The sequence below is a fragment of the Serinus canaria genome, chromosome 1A, assembly GCF_022539315.1.
Source record: "Serinus canaria isolate serCan28SL12 chromosome 1A, serCan2020, whole genome shotgun sequence".
NCBI classification, from domain to species: domain Eukaryota; kingdom Metazoa; phylum Chordata; class Aves; order Passeriformes; family Fringillidae; genus Serinus; species Serinus canaria.
The window spans coordinates 10,504,787-10,520,386 of NC_066314.1; positions in this window are offsets into that span (position 1 = coordinate 10,504,787).

Genomic DNA, 15,600 nt, shown 5'->3' on the forward strand with positions numbered 1-15,600 from the left:
AGGTCAAACTCCTTTTCAGAAACTACAACAGCATTATGCTGTATGTTATGTGAGTAATTGATACTTCAGGTAAAACAGTGGGATAGCAATATTATTTTTCTAGGGGAAAAATCAAAATAGTTCATGAAAAGTTCAGTGGGTCAGTCTCTGACATGACAAATAGATTTTTATAGAGTTCATCAAGTTTGGAGCCTTGGAAGTAGTGCTCTACCTGCTTAAGGTAAACAGAGAGACTAACAAAGTAATGAATAAAAATGTAAAAAGAAATGTATGCACTGTTACACCTTTTATACATGCTCCAAAGTTAAAAGTCAGTTTGAGCTTAGAAACTCCCAAGTGGTGTATTCCTTGTTTAAAGACAGCCTGTCCCTGCCAGATTTACTGGGGTAATTAATTGGGTGTTCACAAAGAGTCCCCACAGATCCTGGGGGACGCCGGTGCCAAGTCGAGGTGGTGAGACTGGAAACTCCTGTGGCACAGAGCAAAGTGTCAGAGCAGGATTTTGAGCTCATCCTGCTGCCTACACAGCTGGAGTCAGGGACAGCTCTTGTCCCTTCCTCTGACTGAGTCTGGACATACTCAGAGCCATTCAAGCCAGACCAAGAAACAGGTCACAGGAATCCAGAAGTATTTACATTATTGAAGTAACGAAGTTACATAAATCTAAGGCAGTGGAAGAGCAGAACCTCCATGGTTTTTAAATTTTCAGAGATAAAGCCTGCTTATTTCCATGCATTGTTTTAGCCTCAGCATGTGTGAAAACAACAGTTCTGCTCTATTTCTGAAAACCAAACACTGCAATATGTTAATGTACATAAATCTGAAAATTGTTATTCTCAGAAGTCACAAACTGCACGGGATGCCTTGAAATTTATATTGCTGATTTAAGAAGGTTGCTGTTTGTCCTTTGAAAAATCAGATACCTTGCAATTGAAATTTCCATGTTCCTCAAAACAGAGAAATTAAATTTTCCAAAAAACTTTTAAAATAAGAAATTGCTGGTTACTTAAATAATGAGAGCACTGTGTTTATTTATACAGTGTTCACACAGTGAAAAATAAAGTTGTTTTAGATTATTTTAGTCTTGCCAAGTAGCAATTGCTGTAGTCATTAAAAAACCCAAAACAAACAAAAATCCAAATGCCTTTGATCTAGTTTGCTCAGGTGGATGGTTCTCTGCTGTCTCTTAAAACATAAGTAAGAAAACTTTCTGTCTGGTTTTTAGCCACATAACTCAGAATTTTTTCCACCAGAATCATCCGGATTGCTCCCAGAGAATATTCAAGGTGCCTAGCTCCTCTCCTACTGCAAAGATTCTTAAGATTTGTTTTTCATCTCAGGGGACTTTATTTAGCTTTCATTTCTTTGGCCTCTCACTTGTATTTTTCAAACAAAAATGCTGTGCCTGCAGAACACCTTCTGATGAAAATGTAAGACTGAACATGCCTTATGTATTTTGAACATGTATTGTCTTCCAGTTTAACCCAAGTTTTCTTCAGCACAGCTTCCTGGGAGCACCTCTTTGGGAGTTCTAAAGCATCAGGCCAGGTCTATCATCAGAGGATATATTAACATTAATACCTTAATTCATTAATTTACTATTTAAAACTCTTAAGCTTTTATAGAAAGGCTGTTGGCCTCACCAATCTGGTTACACTTCTGAAATAAAGGATCCTTTATTAAGGTGCTTAAATGCCTAGACTGCTGTTACTTCCTTGAGGCAGTGTTCCCCTGTGAATTGAGCAGTGGTAAAAATTTGATCTATTTTTGTCCTGAATAAACATTTTTTTTTTTTTAGCATTTTCAAACTCAAACAGATAATTAACCTTTTTTTCTATGCCATATGCAGTCTTTTTAATGAATAACTGAAATGATCTTAAGTAAAAACTTGTGGTCAAAATCAACTGATATTTTTATTATTATCAAGATCAGAATGCAGAATATGGTGTGAAGGCCGAAAACTTATCTTGTGCTCAAGGATCTCCTGAGCAGTTGTAACAAAAACCGACTGCTGTTAAGTTAGGAAGATACTGAACGAAATGTCACAGGAATGCTTCTTGCACTTTGTGAGGACTTGGAATCACACATGCACTTTGGGTCTCTAATGGCTCTGGCAGCAATTGTGGGAAGAATAGCAGCTATGCCAGAGAGAAGGAACACAAGAGCAAGAAACATATTGGGACTGAGACAGAGCTTGACATTGCACAAGTCATTCTGAGATGAGTGCCAAGAATGACTACTCAGAGGCCAGTAGCCCAAAGATACTTGGCTTCTCTTTTCACTTTTAATTGTTCTGTTCCAGACACGTATAAACAATACCTAATTGTAGAAAAGCTGGGAGGCAACTTTTAAATCCAAGGAGTATGTAAAAGGGTAAAGGAAACTCTGATGTCAATAATGGAGAACAAGACTTGAGAAGTACTATCTGAACAGCCTCAAGGGACTTGACAGCAAATTGACTAACAACTCTCAAGCATGAGTGTGCTGTGGAATGAAAGTAGGAGAAAAGTAAAGGTTCAAAAGAGATGCTTAAAATAACTAAAAAAAAAAAAAAAAAGCTAGAAAAATGTGGTAGGTTGACTCTAGCTGGATGCTGTGCCAACCAAGTTGCTCTATCACTCCCCTCCTCAATTGGAGAGGGGAAGAAAATGCATTGAAAACTCATGCTTTGAGATAAGGACAAGAAAAGATCATTCACCTGTTACTGTCACAGGTAAAATAGATTCATCTTAGAGAAATTGATTTGCTTTATTGCCAATTAGGCTGAGTAGGATAATGAGAAGCAATTAACACATCTGAAACCAACTTCTTATACACACCTTTCTTCTGGACTCCACTCCAAACTCTTCTACCTCCTCCTCCTCCTCAGTAGCACAGGGGATGGAAAGGGATCAGTTCATCACATGCTGTCTCTCCAAAGAAACTACCAGAGAAGGACTCCTCACACTCTTTCCCTGCTCCAGCATGGGATCCCTCCCATGGCAGACAGTCCTCCTGAACTTCTCCAGCATGAAGAAGGAAATCCTGCCTCTCCATGGTCTTCATCACAGGCTGCAGGCAAATCTTTTTCCAACATTTGGAGGACCTCCTCACCCCTATTCTGCACTGACCTCAGTGTCTGCAGAGTTACTCTCTCACATATTCTCACTGCTGTCCCTCCCATCTGCTGCACAGATATGGTACCACCATCTCTGATGGGCTTGGCTTTGGCCAGCTGACAGTGACAGGTCCCTCTTGGAGCTTCAGGCGGCTGTGCCAGACACAGGGACAACTTCTGACAGCTTGTCAGAGAAGCAACACTTGCAGCCTTCACCCATGGCTACCAAAACCTTGCCATACAATCCCAATATAGGAAGGAAAAAAAATAGTATTGTGGACTCATGAAATAATAAAACATCAGGAATACTTCAGGTGGCTCTGACTCTTACATAATCAGCATTACCCAACAGGCTCATCATTTCCTTGTTAAGCTTACAATATTGGGGATGGTATGACTTGAAATTGTAGAGTCAAGCTTTGGCAAGAGCACCTCAGATTTCCTTATTGAGGAAAAGTTTCCCACTAGTAGATCTATAACAAAAAAAATGGAGAAAAAGAATTGCAATGAATACAGTCTCCTAATTCTAATAAGGTTAATTTATTATTCCCAAGGGCTGTGGTGGGCTTGTGTCTGCTGAAAATTTCTAATTTTTGCCAAAATTTATCATAATTTTTTGATAATTCTAATGGCTGCATTTTAAATATTGGAATACATCATTGCTACAAAATTTTTGAGGGCATATAATATTTTTAAAAGATATTTTCTCTTTCCTTAATTCTGGCACATTGGTAGTAATTTAAGAACTATACTCAGAAAGGAACCCAATCTTTATAGATTTTTTGTAAAGAAATGAAAAGGAAATTACAAGAGTCAATTCTGTCTCAGGAGTTTTCAAATAAGGCATCTATTTTTACTTAAAATACATGATTAAAGACTTTCAAAAAGTGCCAGGAGAGGCAGATTTCCTCTTTTGGTTTTGTTAATGATCTGTTACATTTCAGTGGTGGGTTCTGTGTTTCAACTCTTTTTTTTTTAAAACTCAGAATACATTTGGACACCACTTCTGAATGTCCTTGAAAATGAATTCCTTTTCCTACAGTTTCTAAACACACAAATGCAGGAAATTGCTATAAGAAATGTCCTATCAACAGCATTGTTTTAATGTATTAACATTTCTGATTCTTCTAACCCTGCACTGATTTCCAGGCACTAATCTAACAGAAAAGGTAAAGAAATGTTCTGGAAGATGCAGCTGTACCAGTAGTATCTAAGGAACCAGTTATTCTTTTAAAAGCATCTGAATAAAATAGTAAGTGAATTAATTGAAAAAGCTGCCACTGCTTACAAGGAAAATGTCCTGAGGTGATTCCCCAGAATCTTAGGGTATCTCTGCACAGAAGAGTAGGAGAACAAAACAAGGAAGACACCCCTTAATCATGAATCTGACAGGCATGACCTTGTATGCCTCATTAGGATGAGGTCAAGTCCAAGAGAGGATTTCTCAATTGCTTTGTTTCATGCATTGCTATTTTGGTGTGTCATCATCCATCTAGTAATTACAAATTCTGTCACTTACAATGCTGCCCAAATCAGTAATTACTTCATACCACACAGGTGTTTTAATACTGGCCTATTTAAAAAGAGTAATTCAACAGTAACTGAAGGCTTAATGGAAAAACAAATCTATAAACACACTAGTTGTAGTTGAGGAGTAGAGTGTAGTATATTAGCCCTTCTAATAGAAATAAATCTGCTTTCAACAAGGATTTAATTATTCTTTATTAAGCAAGAGCATAGATGTATTACCACAAGGCAGTTCATAATAATTTTTCTGACAATACAATGGATTGCTGGCTCTTGAAAAGAGCATTCATGTATGATAAATACATGAATGCATTCATGTATGATAAATAGATTCATGTAGGTTTTCATTGTAAATCCTGGATTTTTTTGCTAAGGAACAAGGCAATCAACAGGATTTTGAGGTTAAATTTTGCCCTATTATGAGAGCTTCCAAGAGTATCTGTTTTCATGACATGAAACACTTTTTTCAAGCACTTTTTTCAGGCTTCCTATTGTGTTTTTTAATTAAAATAAGGCTTATCTGTACTGCTTAATGGTATTAAATATCTTGCTCTGCTCCAAGGTTACCACACTGGTAATTTTCCCTCTAATCCCAAATCATGTCTTCATCCAAACAGAAAAGTTGGGCAGAACTGACTGATGACTGCAGAGGATGACCTTCCTTCCTTGCCTCCCACTTCAGCACACCTGCTTTATTGATTGATTGATTTCCTGTGATTGATTTCCTGTGATTGATTTCCTGTGATTGATTTCCTGATAGCTGCTGTGAAGAAACCCCTGGATTAAGTGAGGCTGAGCTGATAGGAATCAAAGCTGATTTAATTAGATTGTTTTGCTATTCTGTGTACTTTATTAATGTTTGGAGAAAGCTGAAGCTCAGTTACATGACCTATGGTTGAAGAGTCTGTTATTATGTGTTCAGATGTGATTGGTAAAGAGAAGCAGAGGTGGTTTTTTTTTCACTTCAGCAACAACTTTGGGCAACTGCTGAAATTAAATTTTTTATCTGGGGTATTTAAGTTGCAATTTCTATGCTAAATTATACAAAACAAAATCCAAGCCCTGTTTATATAGCTCAAACTAGTACAATAAATGCAATTACCTTTTAAGAAATAGAAAATTATTTCTTTCGGTATAGAAAATGATTTTATTTTTTAGCTGGGATAGAAGTTTCAATCTACAATAGTAAGTCCAACATTCAGTGCAGCTGGTTGGGATTTTTCCAATTCAGTCAGCATACCAAATGGATACACTTGCACACATCCTCACTTTATTTGCATAAAGAAATCAACTGTAAGGCAAAGTCCTGAAATTCTCTCTGGTGCCAGGAATTTATCTGAGAGAGGATACAATAAAAAGTGTTCAAAGTCTGTCTGAATTGAAACATAGCCTGCAAAAACATGATCACAAATGATTAAATGAAAAATTCCTTATCAGAGGCAGGACACATAGATGTCATCCTATAGTACTCCACCTCATTCTGAAGAGCTTTTAGCTTATTCTGATTTACATGGAGTGTTAAAAATGCAGTGCAGAAAACACCTTTTTATTATAGCTCTGGTCTTAGAAATAAATCAAAACAGGTAGAGGATTAATCCTTTGCTTAGAACTCAGTCCAAATTATTCAGATAGAGGATTAAGATAATATCGTTCTACTTTTAAAGGTGATAAAAAATTATTTAGTAATTTTATCAAGTACTGAAAGCAAATCATAACCTTAGTGCTGAAGTTAGAATCTTTGAGCAGATCTCTTCTAGCTGGTGCTGTCTGCCAGGTTCCCTGGTGGAGATGAGTAACAACCAAATTGCATGAGCAGCACTGACAATCTAGGATATATTTCAACAATAATTAAGTGCTGCTGGCTGCAGGTGGAAGAGAGGAAAAAAAGAGAGAAATATGCAGAGGAGAGGCCCAGTTACAAAGCAAGATATAACAAATTCAATGGGAAACTACTGTGCTTCGACACTATTAGAAAAATACGCACACACAAGCATGGATCTTTAAAGAACCTTAACTAAACAAAAAAATAAAAGAACCCTCAAGTTTTACACATCAGCTCAGTGGTTTTTCAGTGAAAGAAGGTGGCTGCTTTGAGCAGAGAACTGGGGGAGAAGAGCTCCACAAAAATTGATAAGGAAGGAATCTCACAGCAATGTGAAAGCAGAAAAGGATTGATAAGATGGTAGAAATGGTCAGTAATCTGTTGGTAATCACATCATCTTGTGCCAAGGTGAAGTCCTTCACTAAAGCTGTCCTAAAACCTTGGATTCTTGTCTTACAATGCAATTTGAGTTGGATGTGTGATGGTTAAGTCCTGTCTTCCTGTCTGCTGTTCCTCTGTGTGGTGCTTTGAACAGCAGAGGAGTGAAATGAGACTGGATGGGAGAGAATGTGAGCCCTGCTCTCCAGCCCCTGGCTCTGCATTCCTAGCCACAGACTCCTGCACAAAATGAAAGCATTTTGCCAAGGGTGCATCACCCATGAGCTGTGCTTGGGTTCATCCTATCCACTAAAGGTGGAAATGCCAGCATAATGAATTCCACTCCTACAGCCTGTTCTGGAGCCTGGAAACATCAACATATTTTTATAATCTGGTCCTATATGAGAATCTGAGGAACTGCTTCTCAGACCACTTACGTTTCTTAATTTCTCCCCTAAAATTTAAGTAGCTAAAGTAGAGAAGAACTGTATTTCCATAGTTAAATATTTAGAAATTTTTAGAAGTATGACCATGTTTTTAAATATCCAGTCTTCCAGGTCCACATGCAAGCATTAACCCCATAGTCTGAAATCAGTCTTAGCACCCAGAAAATCTCTGTGATAATTTGAAGCTGAGAGGTGGTTCTGGACTCTGTTCTGACATAACTCAAGGAAATAGGTAAGTCTCGGGGAAAAAATAATAAATGCATCCCTTTTGTCAAGGAAAGTCATGCCTCAGAGTTTTCTTTGAAGAAGCAAGCAAGAGTGGGGATGGGCAACCTGCATGTCAGTTACTTCGATTTGAACAAATTGTTCAAATTAGCCATCCACCAAATACTGTTGAAGAAACTAAAGTGGAAAAGCAAAAGAAGGAAAATCTCTAAATAACAAAGAACTGTACAAAAGATGGGCATCAGACCTCAAGTAGAAGTAAGAAGTAATCAGGTTTTTTTTTGTTTGATGTCATTCTTTAATTTTTACATTCTTATGAAAACTAGTAATTTCATGTAGTACTAAGGAATCTGTCTGATTCTGACCTCTGAAATTAAGCTGAACAAAATGAGTTTCTGTTTCTCAGTTCTGCTCCTCTTTTGGCTATTTTGAATGAAGTGACGTGGTTCTGGGGAACAGGTTCTAGGGGTAGAGAGGAGACAGTTAATAGCAAGATGACCTTTAGAAATGCTTTGTCCCTTTTGCTCACTTGTTCCACTGCAGACAATTTATTTCTTCTGCAGGTATATATTTTTTTATTATTTCAACTCATTTCACTTTTGGGCAGTCTGAAGAGTAGTTTGACTAGCCAAAATTGTGAGATGCAAATATTTGTCAGGATAGGTATTGTATGCAGATGTTCTTATTGCTGCTAGCTGTTTGGCACTCTGACATGGATTTGTTGTGTAGGTGAACATCTGATCATGCATGTAGTGAATAAGGAATCTCTATCCCCAGAGATTGTGTCACAGATATTCAAACTGAGTGGATTAATTAAAGGAGTCACAAAGAGTTTCTTCATGCACTCAGTTGAATGAAGTTGAGTATCCTCCTTGTTTGAATATCTATTTTAATTTGAATTAATAAACAAGCCGCAGGAGTATCGTAATAGTGGAATAATTTTTGTCACTTTTACAGCTTGTTTTTTCTTTTTTTAAGGGACACACATTGATAATAAGCCAACAATCTTGAAGCTCTGAGAGTGTGGCTTTTTTCAATTTTACATTTTACTTCCTATTTAGACTTTCTTAGAAGGGGAAGAGAAAAAAATCATACAATAAAGAGTGAGGCATTCAGAAAATATTCTGGCAGCATTCCAACAATCATTAATATTTACAAACAACTTCCAGTAATTTATTTTCCAATCTATTGTTCTATTTTCTACTCTTATTTAAGCCTTTGGTAGTAAAAATATCATTAATTTAAAATAGATCCCTCTTCTATGCAACTAATAGTTCTCTTCCTATACTCAGCTATTAGTTTTGTCTCTTACTAATAACCATTCATATTGCCTTTTCTATCAGCCCTGAAATCTGAGCTTTCAGATTTCTTTCTACAAAGAAATCTGTGTTTCTCCAAGGTAGTTCTTATTTTCTGCTCAATAGCATGTTTTTCTAATATTTTTCCATATCCTCTTTTGTATTGCAGTACTAGTCCCCTTGTCCTCTTTGTCTCCTTGCTGGTAGGGTATTTTGTTACTTTCTCACACTGACCTCAGCAAATCACTGAGTTCCCACAGTCAAGCTTCCCTTAGTTTTAATTCCCCCCACCCCCCCCCAAAAAAAAAAGAAAGATTGCAGGATTTCTGACCAAGATAATTGACTGAGCTATCAAGCCTTGGAATGAAGAGTGCAGATAACACAGCACTGACATTAAAAATGCAGTGTGGTGATAGGATCACTAGAAGCTCCTTCAGACCCTGGTTGTGTAAAAATCCTCTGGGCCTTTCCCACTAGAACATCTCCCACTTGTCATCCTCTTCCCTTTGTGCTACCTGTTGCCCAATACTCTGATTCTTAATCTGATCCCAGAAGTGTCAAATAGCCATCAGAAGAATCAAAGAGGGAAAGAAGCACTAAAGAAGGGAGTGACAGTGTGAGGTACATAAGAAGGTACAAAATTAGCTCAGTTGTAGGAGAGGCTTCCTAAGCTCCAGATTTCCACTGATTTCTCAATTGTCACTTTCAAGTTACTTAACTCCATACCTTCATAACTTCCCTAAGTGTTGCAAGACTTTGAAATAATTTTTAACATCTCACATAGTTCCTAGTGTGAACTATGTGTCCTTCATACAAAGCACAAACAAGGGAACAGCTGCATAACTTACTCAGAGAGGAGAAGCAAAGGAAGGGTTGATATGTTGGATACAGTCCTCATTCATCTCAGGATGTTTAGCTATGAACTCAGCTAAGGAGATGGATTCCTCCATGGGGAGTTCCTCCTAAGTGGGATTGCTGGACAGATCACCCCCATTTCAATATTTGAATCAATTCACATTTCCCCACCTACCTCTGAATGACAGATCTTTTACCATAATGCTGCTCAGGGGACGCTGAAAGGATCAAGGTGTTGATGGTTTTTTCCTCCCTGATCCACCAAGCATGGCTCCACGTTATATCTCAGCAGCTTTCAGTATGTTCACTGACAGCCTGTGTGTCTATTTAGAGAAGCAGGGCTAACCTGGCTTGTTCTGAGTGTGAGCACTGACTGTCCATGTGTAGCACTTCACAGTGCCTTGACCATTTTGAACCACTCCAATCAACTGCAGCACGCTGGATATAGGAGAATCAATGCTGCTCAGCCTCAACATTCCTCACTTTTTATTTTGTAGCATCAACAGAGTCCTAGAATTAGGTGAATGGCATTTTTTAAGATGCTTGTAGTGTCTAAATACTGGTTAAAGGTACCTAAAGTATCTCTAGCTCAGCTAAATTTATCTCCCTCTTCACTCAAAAAGAGAAAGTCAGGAGAAACAATTCAGATCATGGGAAATTAGTCTTCTGCTTTCTATACAGTCCAATGGGAGGCTGAACTGACTACCCTTTAAATCTCACTGAATCTACTAAATAAGTAAATTTGTTTCCCAAAACCTCTTGGGTGTAATTTTCTAGTTCACACTAGCACTGAGTATAAATGTATGTGTAGCTATAACATGCAGAGTGACTGGGACCAGAGCAAAGAGGGAGTGCTGTATGTGTAGGCAAGGATGAGATATTGTAACTGCTGGCAGTGAGGCCAGGGCTCTTACTCTGTGCCTTCACCAAGGGGAAAAGCCTCATCATAATATTCTTTTTTAGAATCTTCCATTTCATTTACTTCATTGCTGAAAGTATCTCTTTCCCTTCACAGACATGGAACACAAGATCCTCTTTATTCTCTTAAAACGTGCATGACCTAAATGGTTCTTACAACATTTAATAATAACAGTTAAAAACAAAAGAAAAGAAAATGCAGTGTAATCCCACTAATTAAAAATAAGTACCTACTACAATTAGTCCTTAAGAAAAAACCCGTAAATGTTCCCAGTTTGCACAAATGTTGGTTGCATCACGTTTGCACAAAATATTCTTTAATTAGCACAATGCTCCCTAATCCTGAATTGCAGGGTGTGGACCAAATATTCCACACTGCCCAGGCTGCATGCTCTGGACCTTCAACTCCTTCAAAGCATTGTCTTGCAAATGGTGCAGAATCTGCATTCCTGATGCAGCTGTTTGGAGGACTGTGGTGAAAATCCCCATTGTTTTGTTGAGGGGTTTTGGTTTTGTTTTAATTTCTGAGATTTTTCCTTGGCATGTTTTAGAAACCGCACCAATGCCTACAGCTAAAGACACAAATGGCAACCTGCAACCTGGTACTTTTAAAGGCAATGCTTAAGCCTTGGAAGTCTTGGAAGAGCACAGTAATCACCTGAGTCACAATTTCCAAGGAGGTGGCATCCCTAAGACCTCTTGTATAGAATTACTTTTCTATAAAGTTTCATGAATTTTGTCATTCAGACACAATTTAAAAAAAAAAGTTGCACAAATCAAGGACCAATATTTAACCACTGAAAATCTTCCACCTCCAGAAACAGAGCCAATGATTCTAATTTGTCTTGACTTTTGTGAGACGAAAGTATTTTTGCATAAAATTGACTGATATTTAGAAACAAAACCATCATATTTTGAGGAGGGTCAGAAAAACTCACTGGCTTGACATAGACACTATGTAAATTGTTTTCTGTTTCATTATTAGTTATCTGTTATTACCCATATACATAAACTATAATATTTGTGATCCCCCAAAATTGCAAATCATAACCAATAAAAACTTATTTTGCTCTGCCTGTTTTAAAATATACTTTGAATGCTTATGGATCATCCCAGAGTTTCTGCTAGATTAAACAGATAAAACATTTAAATCCTGTGCACTGCTGACATGACTGTTTCACCTGTGCTCTTAGCAAATATGGGAGTTAAGTTCCAAAGCTAAAAAATAATAATTCCAATATTGAGAGTACAGCAAGCATACAGCATGGCTTAAGCTACATTTGAATCCTGTTTTCAGGACACATGGACTTTCTCCTAAGTCACCACAACAGCCTGTGACTTTCCAAATTTGATTTACAGTATCACAAAGACTTGAAGAACGGGAGAGAAACTGTACCAACCACATCATGGGGATCCTCAGGAGACAGATTTGAGGTTGATTTTTAGAGACATATAAAAAGAAAACTGGTCCAGTTAAACAGTCTCTAGTGTAAACGAACAAAAAACTATTTGCAGGAAGTATCAGAAAAGACACAAAAATAGCTCGTGCATTATGAGTAGGAGTCATGACAGGAAAGCCACAAGTGTATAGTCACATGAAAAATCTACTTACATACACAGTCAAGGAAATCCTTCACCCAGAGATGATAATTTGGATGTCCTGGCTTAAACACTGAAAGAATATAAGCTTAAACTAAACAAAAATGTCTTTTAGGGATCAAGGTACACCTTGTGTTGGCTTCCAGTCAGATGGGCCATGGCAGAAAGTACCCAAACGGCCACAGTGGTGGTTAATAGCTGTATATCACATTTCTAGAACCAGAGAAGAACAAACCCTGGTACTTGTGCATGACACCTAATTAAACCAAAGAAAAGTCTTCTTTCTTCAGGAGTACTTTAAGTGTTTGCAGGACCAGAAGTCTAGTTCTACAGTACAGTCCTTACAAAGGAGAAGGTCAAACTTTTCTAAACCCCTAAATTCACATTTGTAGATCACATTGCAGCCAACATCTTCTCATGAGGAACTCGTTCTCTGGATATCATTAAATTCACTCAAAACTCACTTGATGAAAAGCCACCCTAAACAGGATTATCTTTTTTGACTTTGCATGATTCTATAGCTTTGTGCATTGCACAGTTCTACAGCTATCTGTATTCAGAGAGCAAGACTGTGGCCCATAGACAAAGACTTGAATGCATCTTTCCAATTCTTTATCTATTTTTCTGAAAATGTAAGGTCAAATTACAAAGTTAGCCCCACTATGTTTACTGAACTTGCCCAACTAAATTGATTTCTATTGATATGAGCACCAAATGGTTAAGACCATTGATTCTGGTTGAACTCCAAACCTGTAGTCAGTCAAAATTTGTTTCTGGACCTTAGACAAGGGATTTATTCAAAAAGCTTTGTATTTTTAATTTTTATATATATATATATATATATATATATATATATATATATATATATATATATACACACACATCTTCTCTCAGTCACAGTGATGTTCCAAGGATTAATTTCTTAAAAGCTGCCGTAACCTTCTTTGAGATCTTTAGAAAAGGCATGCTTAATTAATTGTTGTTATATCATATATTGTGCTGAAGGCTCAGTGGAGAATTTGTGCTTTTCAAAACATCCAGTTTCTTTGAAAGGAACAAAATAGGAATTTTAAATTCTAATTATGAATTCTGAGGGCTGATAGATGTAAAGAGGGCACAGCACAAAGGATTGCTCTAAGCAGTGAGTGGTAATACGCAGTACATAATTGTGTGCTACAAGCATTTAGATGGTGAGGCCAGACATTTTTTAATTAAGTGGTGAGACAGTTTACGTCAGATGGTCATCTTGGACACCATTCCTGCCTGATGAGAGTGTCCCTTCAGCTTACTGACCACTGCAAGTCAGAACTGAAAAACGAGCTCCTGGGAAGGAAAGGATTTCTGCACAGGAAGGAGAACCTTGAGCTCGCTCTTTTGTAACAGAAGATTTCCTAGAAAAGAAGTTCAGCACTACAAAAGACTTGAACATTTGTTTCTTCTTTTGCTGTGTTATTTTAAGCATTCCTCATCAAACACCAGGTTGTTGATCTCAGCCCTTGATCTGGTCCTTCTTGATCATTACAACCAAGCTCCTTTTTATTCCTTGATTAGTATCCAGCTGGATATTTTCCCTAATACAGCAGACCTGAAGCAGTACAAACAGAGGGATTAAATAGAATGGTAAAAGTGTAGGAGTTGCATAATTATTTTAAATGCCTATTTATGCCAAATATCCAAACATGGCATGTGGCAGCTGGATGGCATAATCCTCTCCTCATAGTTAAGTTTGCAGCATAATCAAAACGCTAGTGGGGCTTCTTTGGTGTCAAACAGAATGGATAAGGAGTTCCTAGAAATCTCCTGGAAGGAAACCCATGTTCTAAAAATGCACTTTTAATGGCTTCATCACTCAGTGTTCATTCAAATGTAGTTTTTACCACAGCTCATATAAAGGACAGCATTTTATTGCTGTGCTAGGGATCAGATCTAGAAAGAGATTTGAATCCAAAGTGTCCCACCCAGGGAACAAAAAAAAAACCAAACCAACCAACCAACCAAACAAAAAACCCATACCTCTATGTGTTGTATATAGTTGTCTGAAGGATCATTTTCACAAGGCCAAACTCCTGCTCATGGTGCCATGGTTCATCTCCCAGCTCAAATTTCTCAAGCCGAGTATGCCAGAATTCAGGATTCAACCGACTCAGCAATAATTAGTCAGGTGAAATTCAGCTGCATAATGGAGGCAAAGTTTGATTTAGTAAAAATGAGAGTCCTCAAGAGTCTTAAATCTCTTATCTGAAAGTAAGAGCGTTTATAGGAAAAAGAACAAAAAACCCCCAAACCTAAAGTGAAATAAGTAAGAATATATAAAAAAGCAATTCATAATGGCACACTTCACTTCTTTCACACAAGCTTTAGGCATGTGAAACTGTTTTGGGTTTGACCAGGAAGGGGTTGCCACTGTGAATTTGTAGTACCTTCTCACTACTGTTGGAGCCTCATATTTGCATGTGCAAGTGTAAGAGTGTTCTTGGGTCCCATTGCAAAGTGCATAAAAAAGTGGCAAGCTGAAGTCAGATACAAGTCACAGGACGATCTCACAACACCTGGAGTGAATTCCTATTTCTATTCTTTAGTGTAGCATCTTTAGATAAACCAAGTAAATAGACATTCATTTGAGCTTGTGCTGGATGAATATTCACTAGAGAAACTATTTGCAGAAGCGTCAGCTGAAAATGGTATGTCCAGAGCTCTCAGATCCAACTTCCTGCTTAAATCAAGAGTTTCACCAGCTGCAGCTCTCATTTGCTGTGCTTTTAAAATATCTAAGAACAGATTCTCTATAGTTTTCCAATGCTGCATTATCATGCACCCAGTAAATAAAGAAGCTTTTTCTATTGCTAAAAACTGTTAAGCCTCTGTCTCTCTTCTCTTCTCAAAGATCTGCCACTATTGAGAAGATTTTGGTTTTCACTTTACAATTTCCCCTCAAGTAATTTTAGACTGCAGTTACATTTCCCCTTAGTCTCTAAAAACACATTTATCAACAGTTTTTTTGTGGTCAGAAAGTCAAAGCTAATACAATTTCATGCGATCAAGGAAATTAATGCAATTTTAAAGGATATAGACTAAGTGATTCTACATTTGAAGAATGAGGTTTTCTTTGTATAGACTTGTCTGGATTCTTTAACATTTTTTTCAAAGGAAACAGTGCACTGGAACTTTTCTGCCAACAGAATCAAAATATTCCTTAGACTGTGTGCACAAACTAACTTCCCCTCCCACCAAAAACCACCTACAGGAGCATGAGGTTGTGGTCAGGAATTCTGCACTAATTTTGATGCTGTTTGCCCATGTTTCAATTCAGACTTGAAGCTTATGTGTCTCCCACCTTAGGAGTGTCTAGTTCTGTCAGAATTTTGTTAGGAAGGGCATAGATCATACAGACAGACTAAAACCTTTCAGCTGGGTGTTGCCTCAACAGAAGCTCTT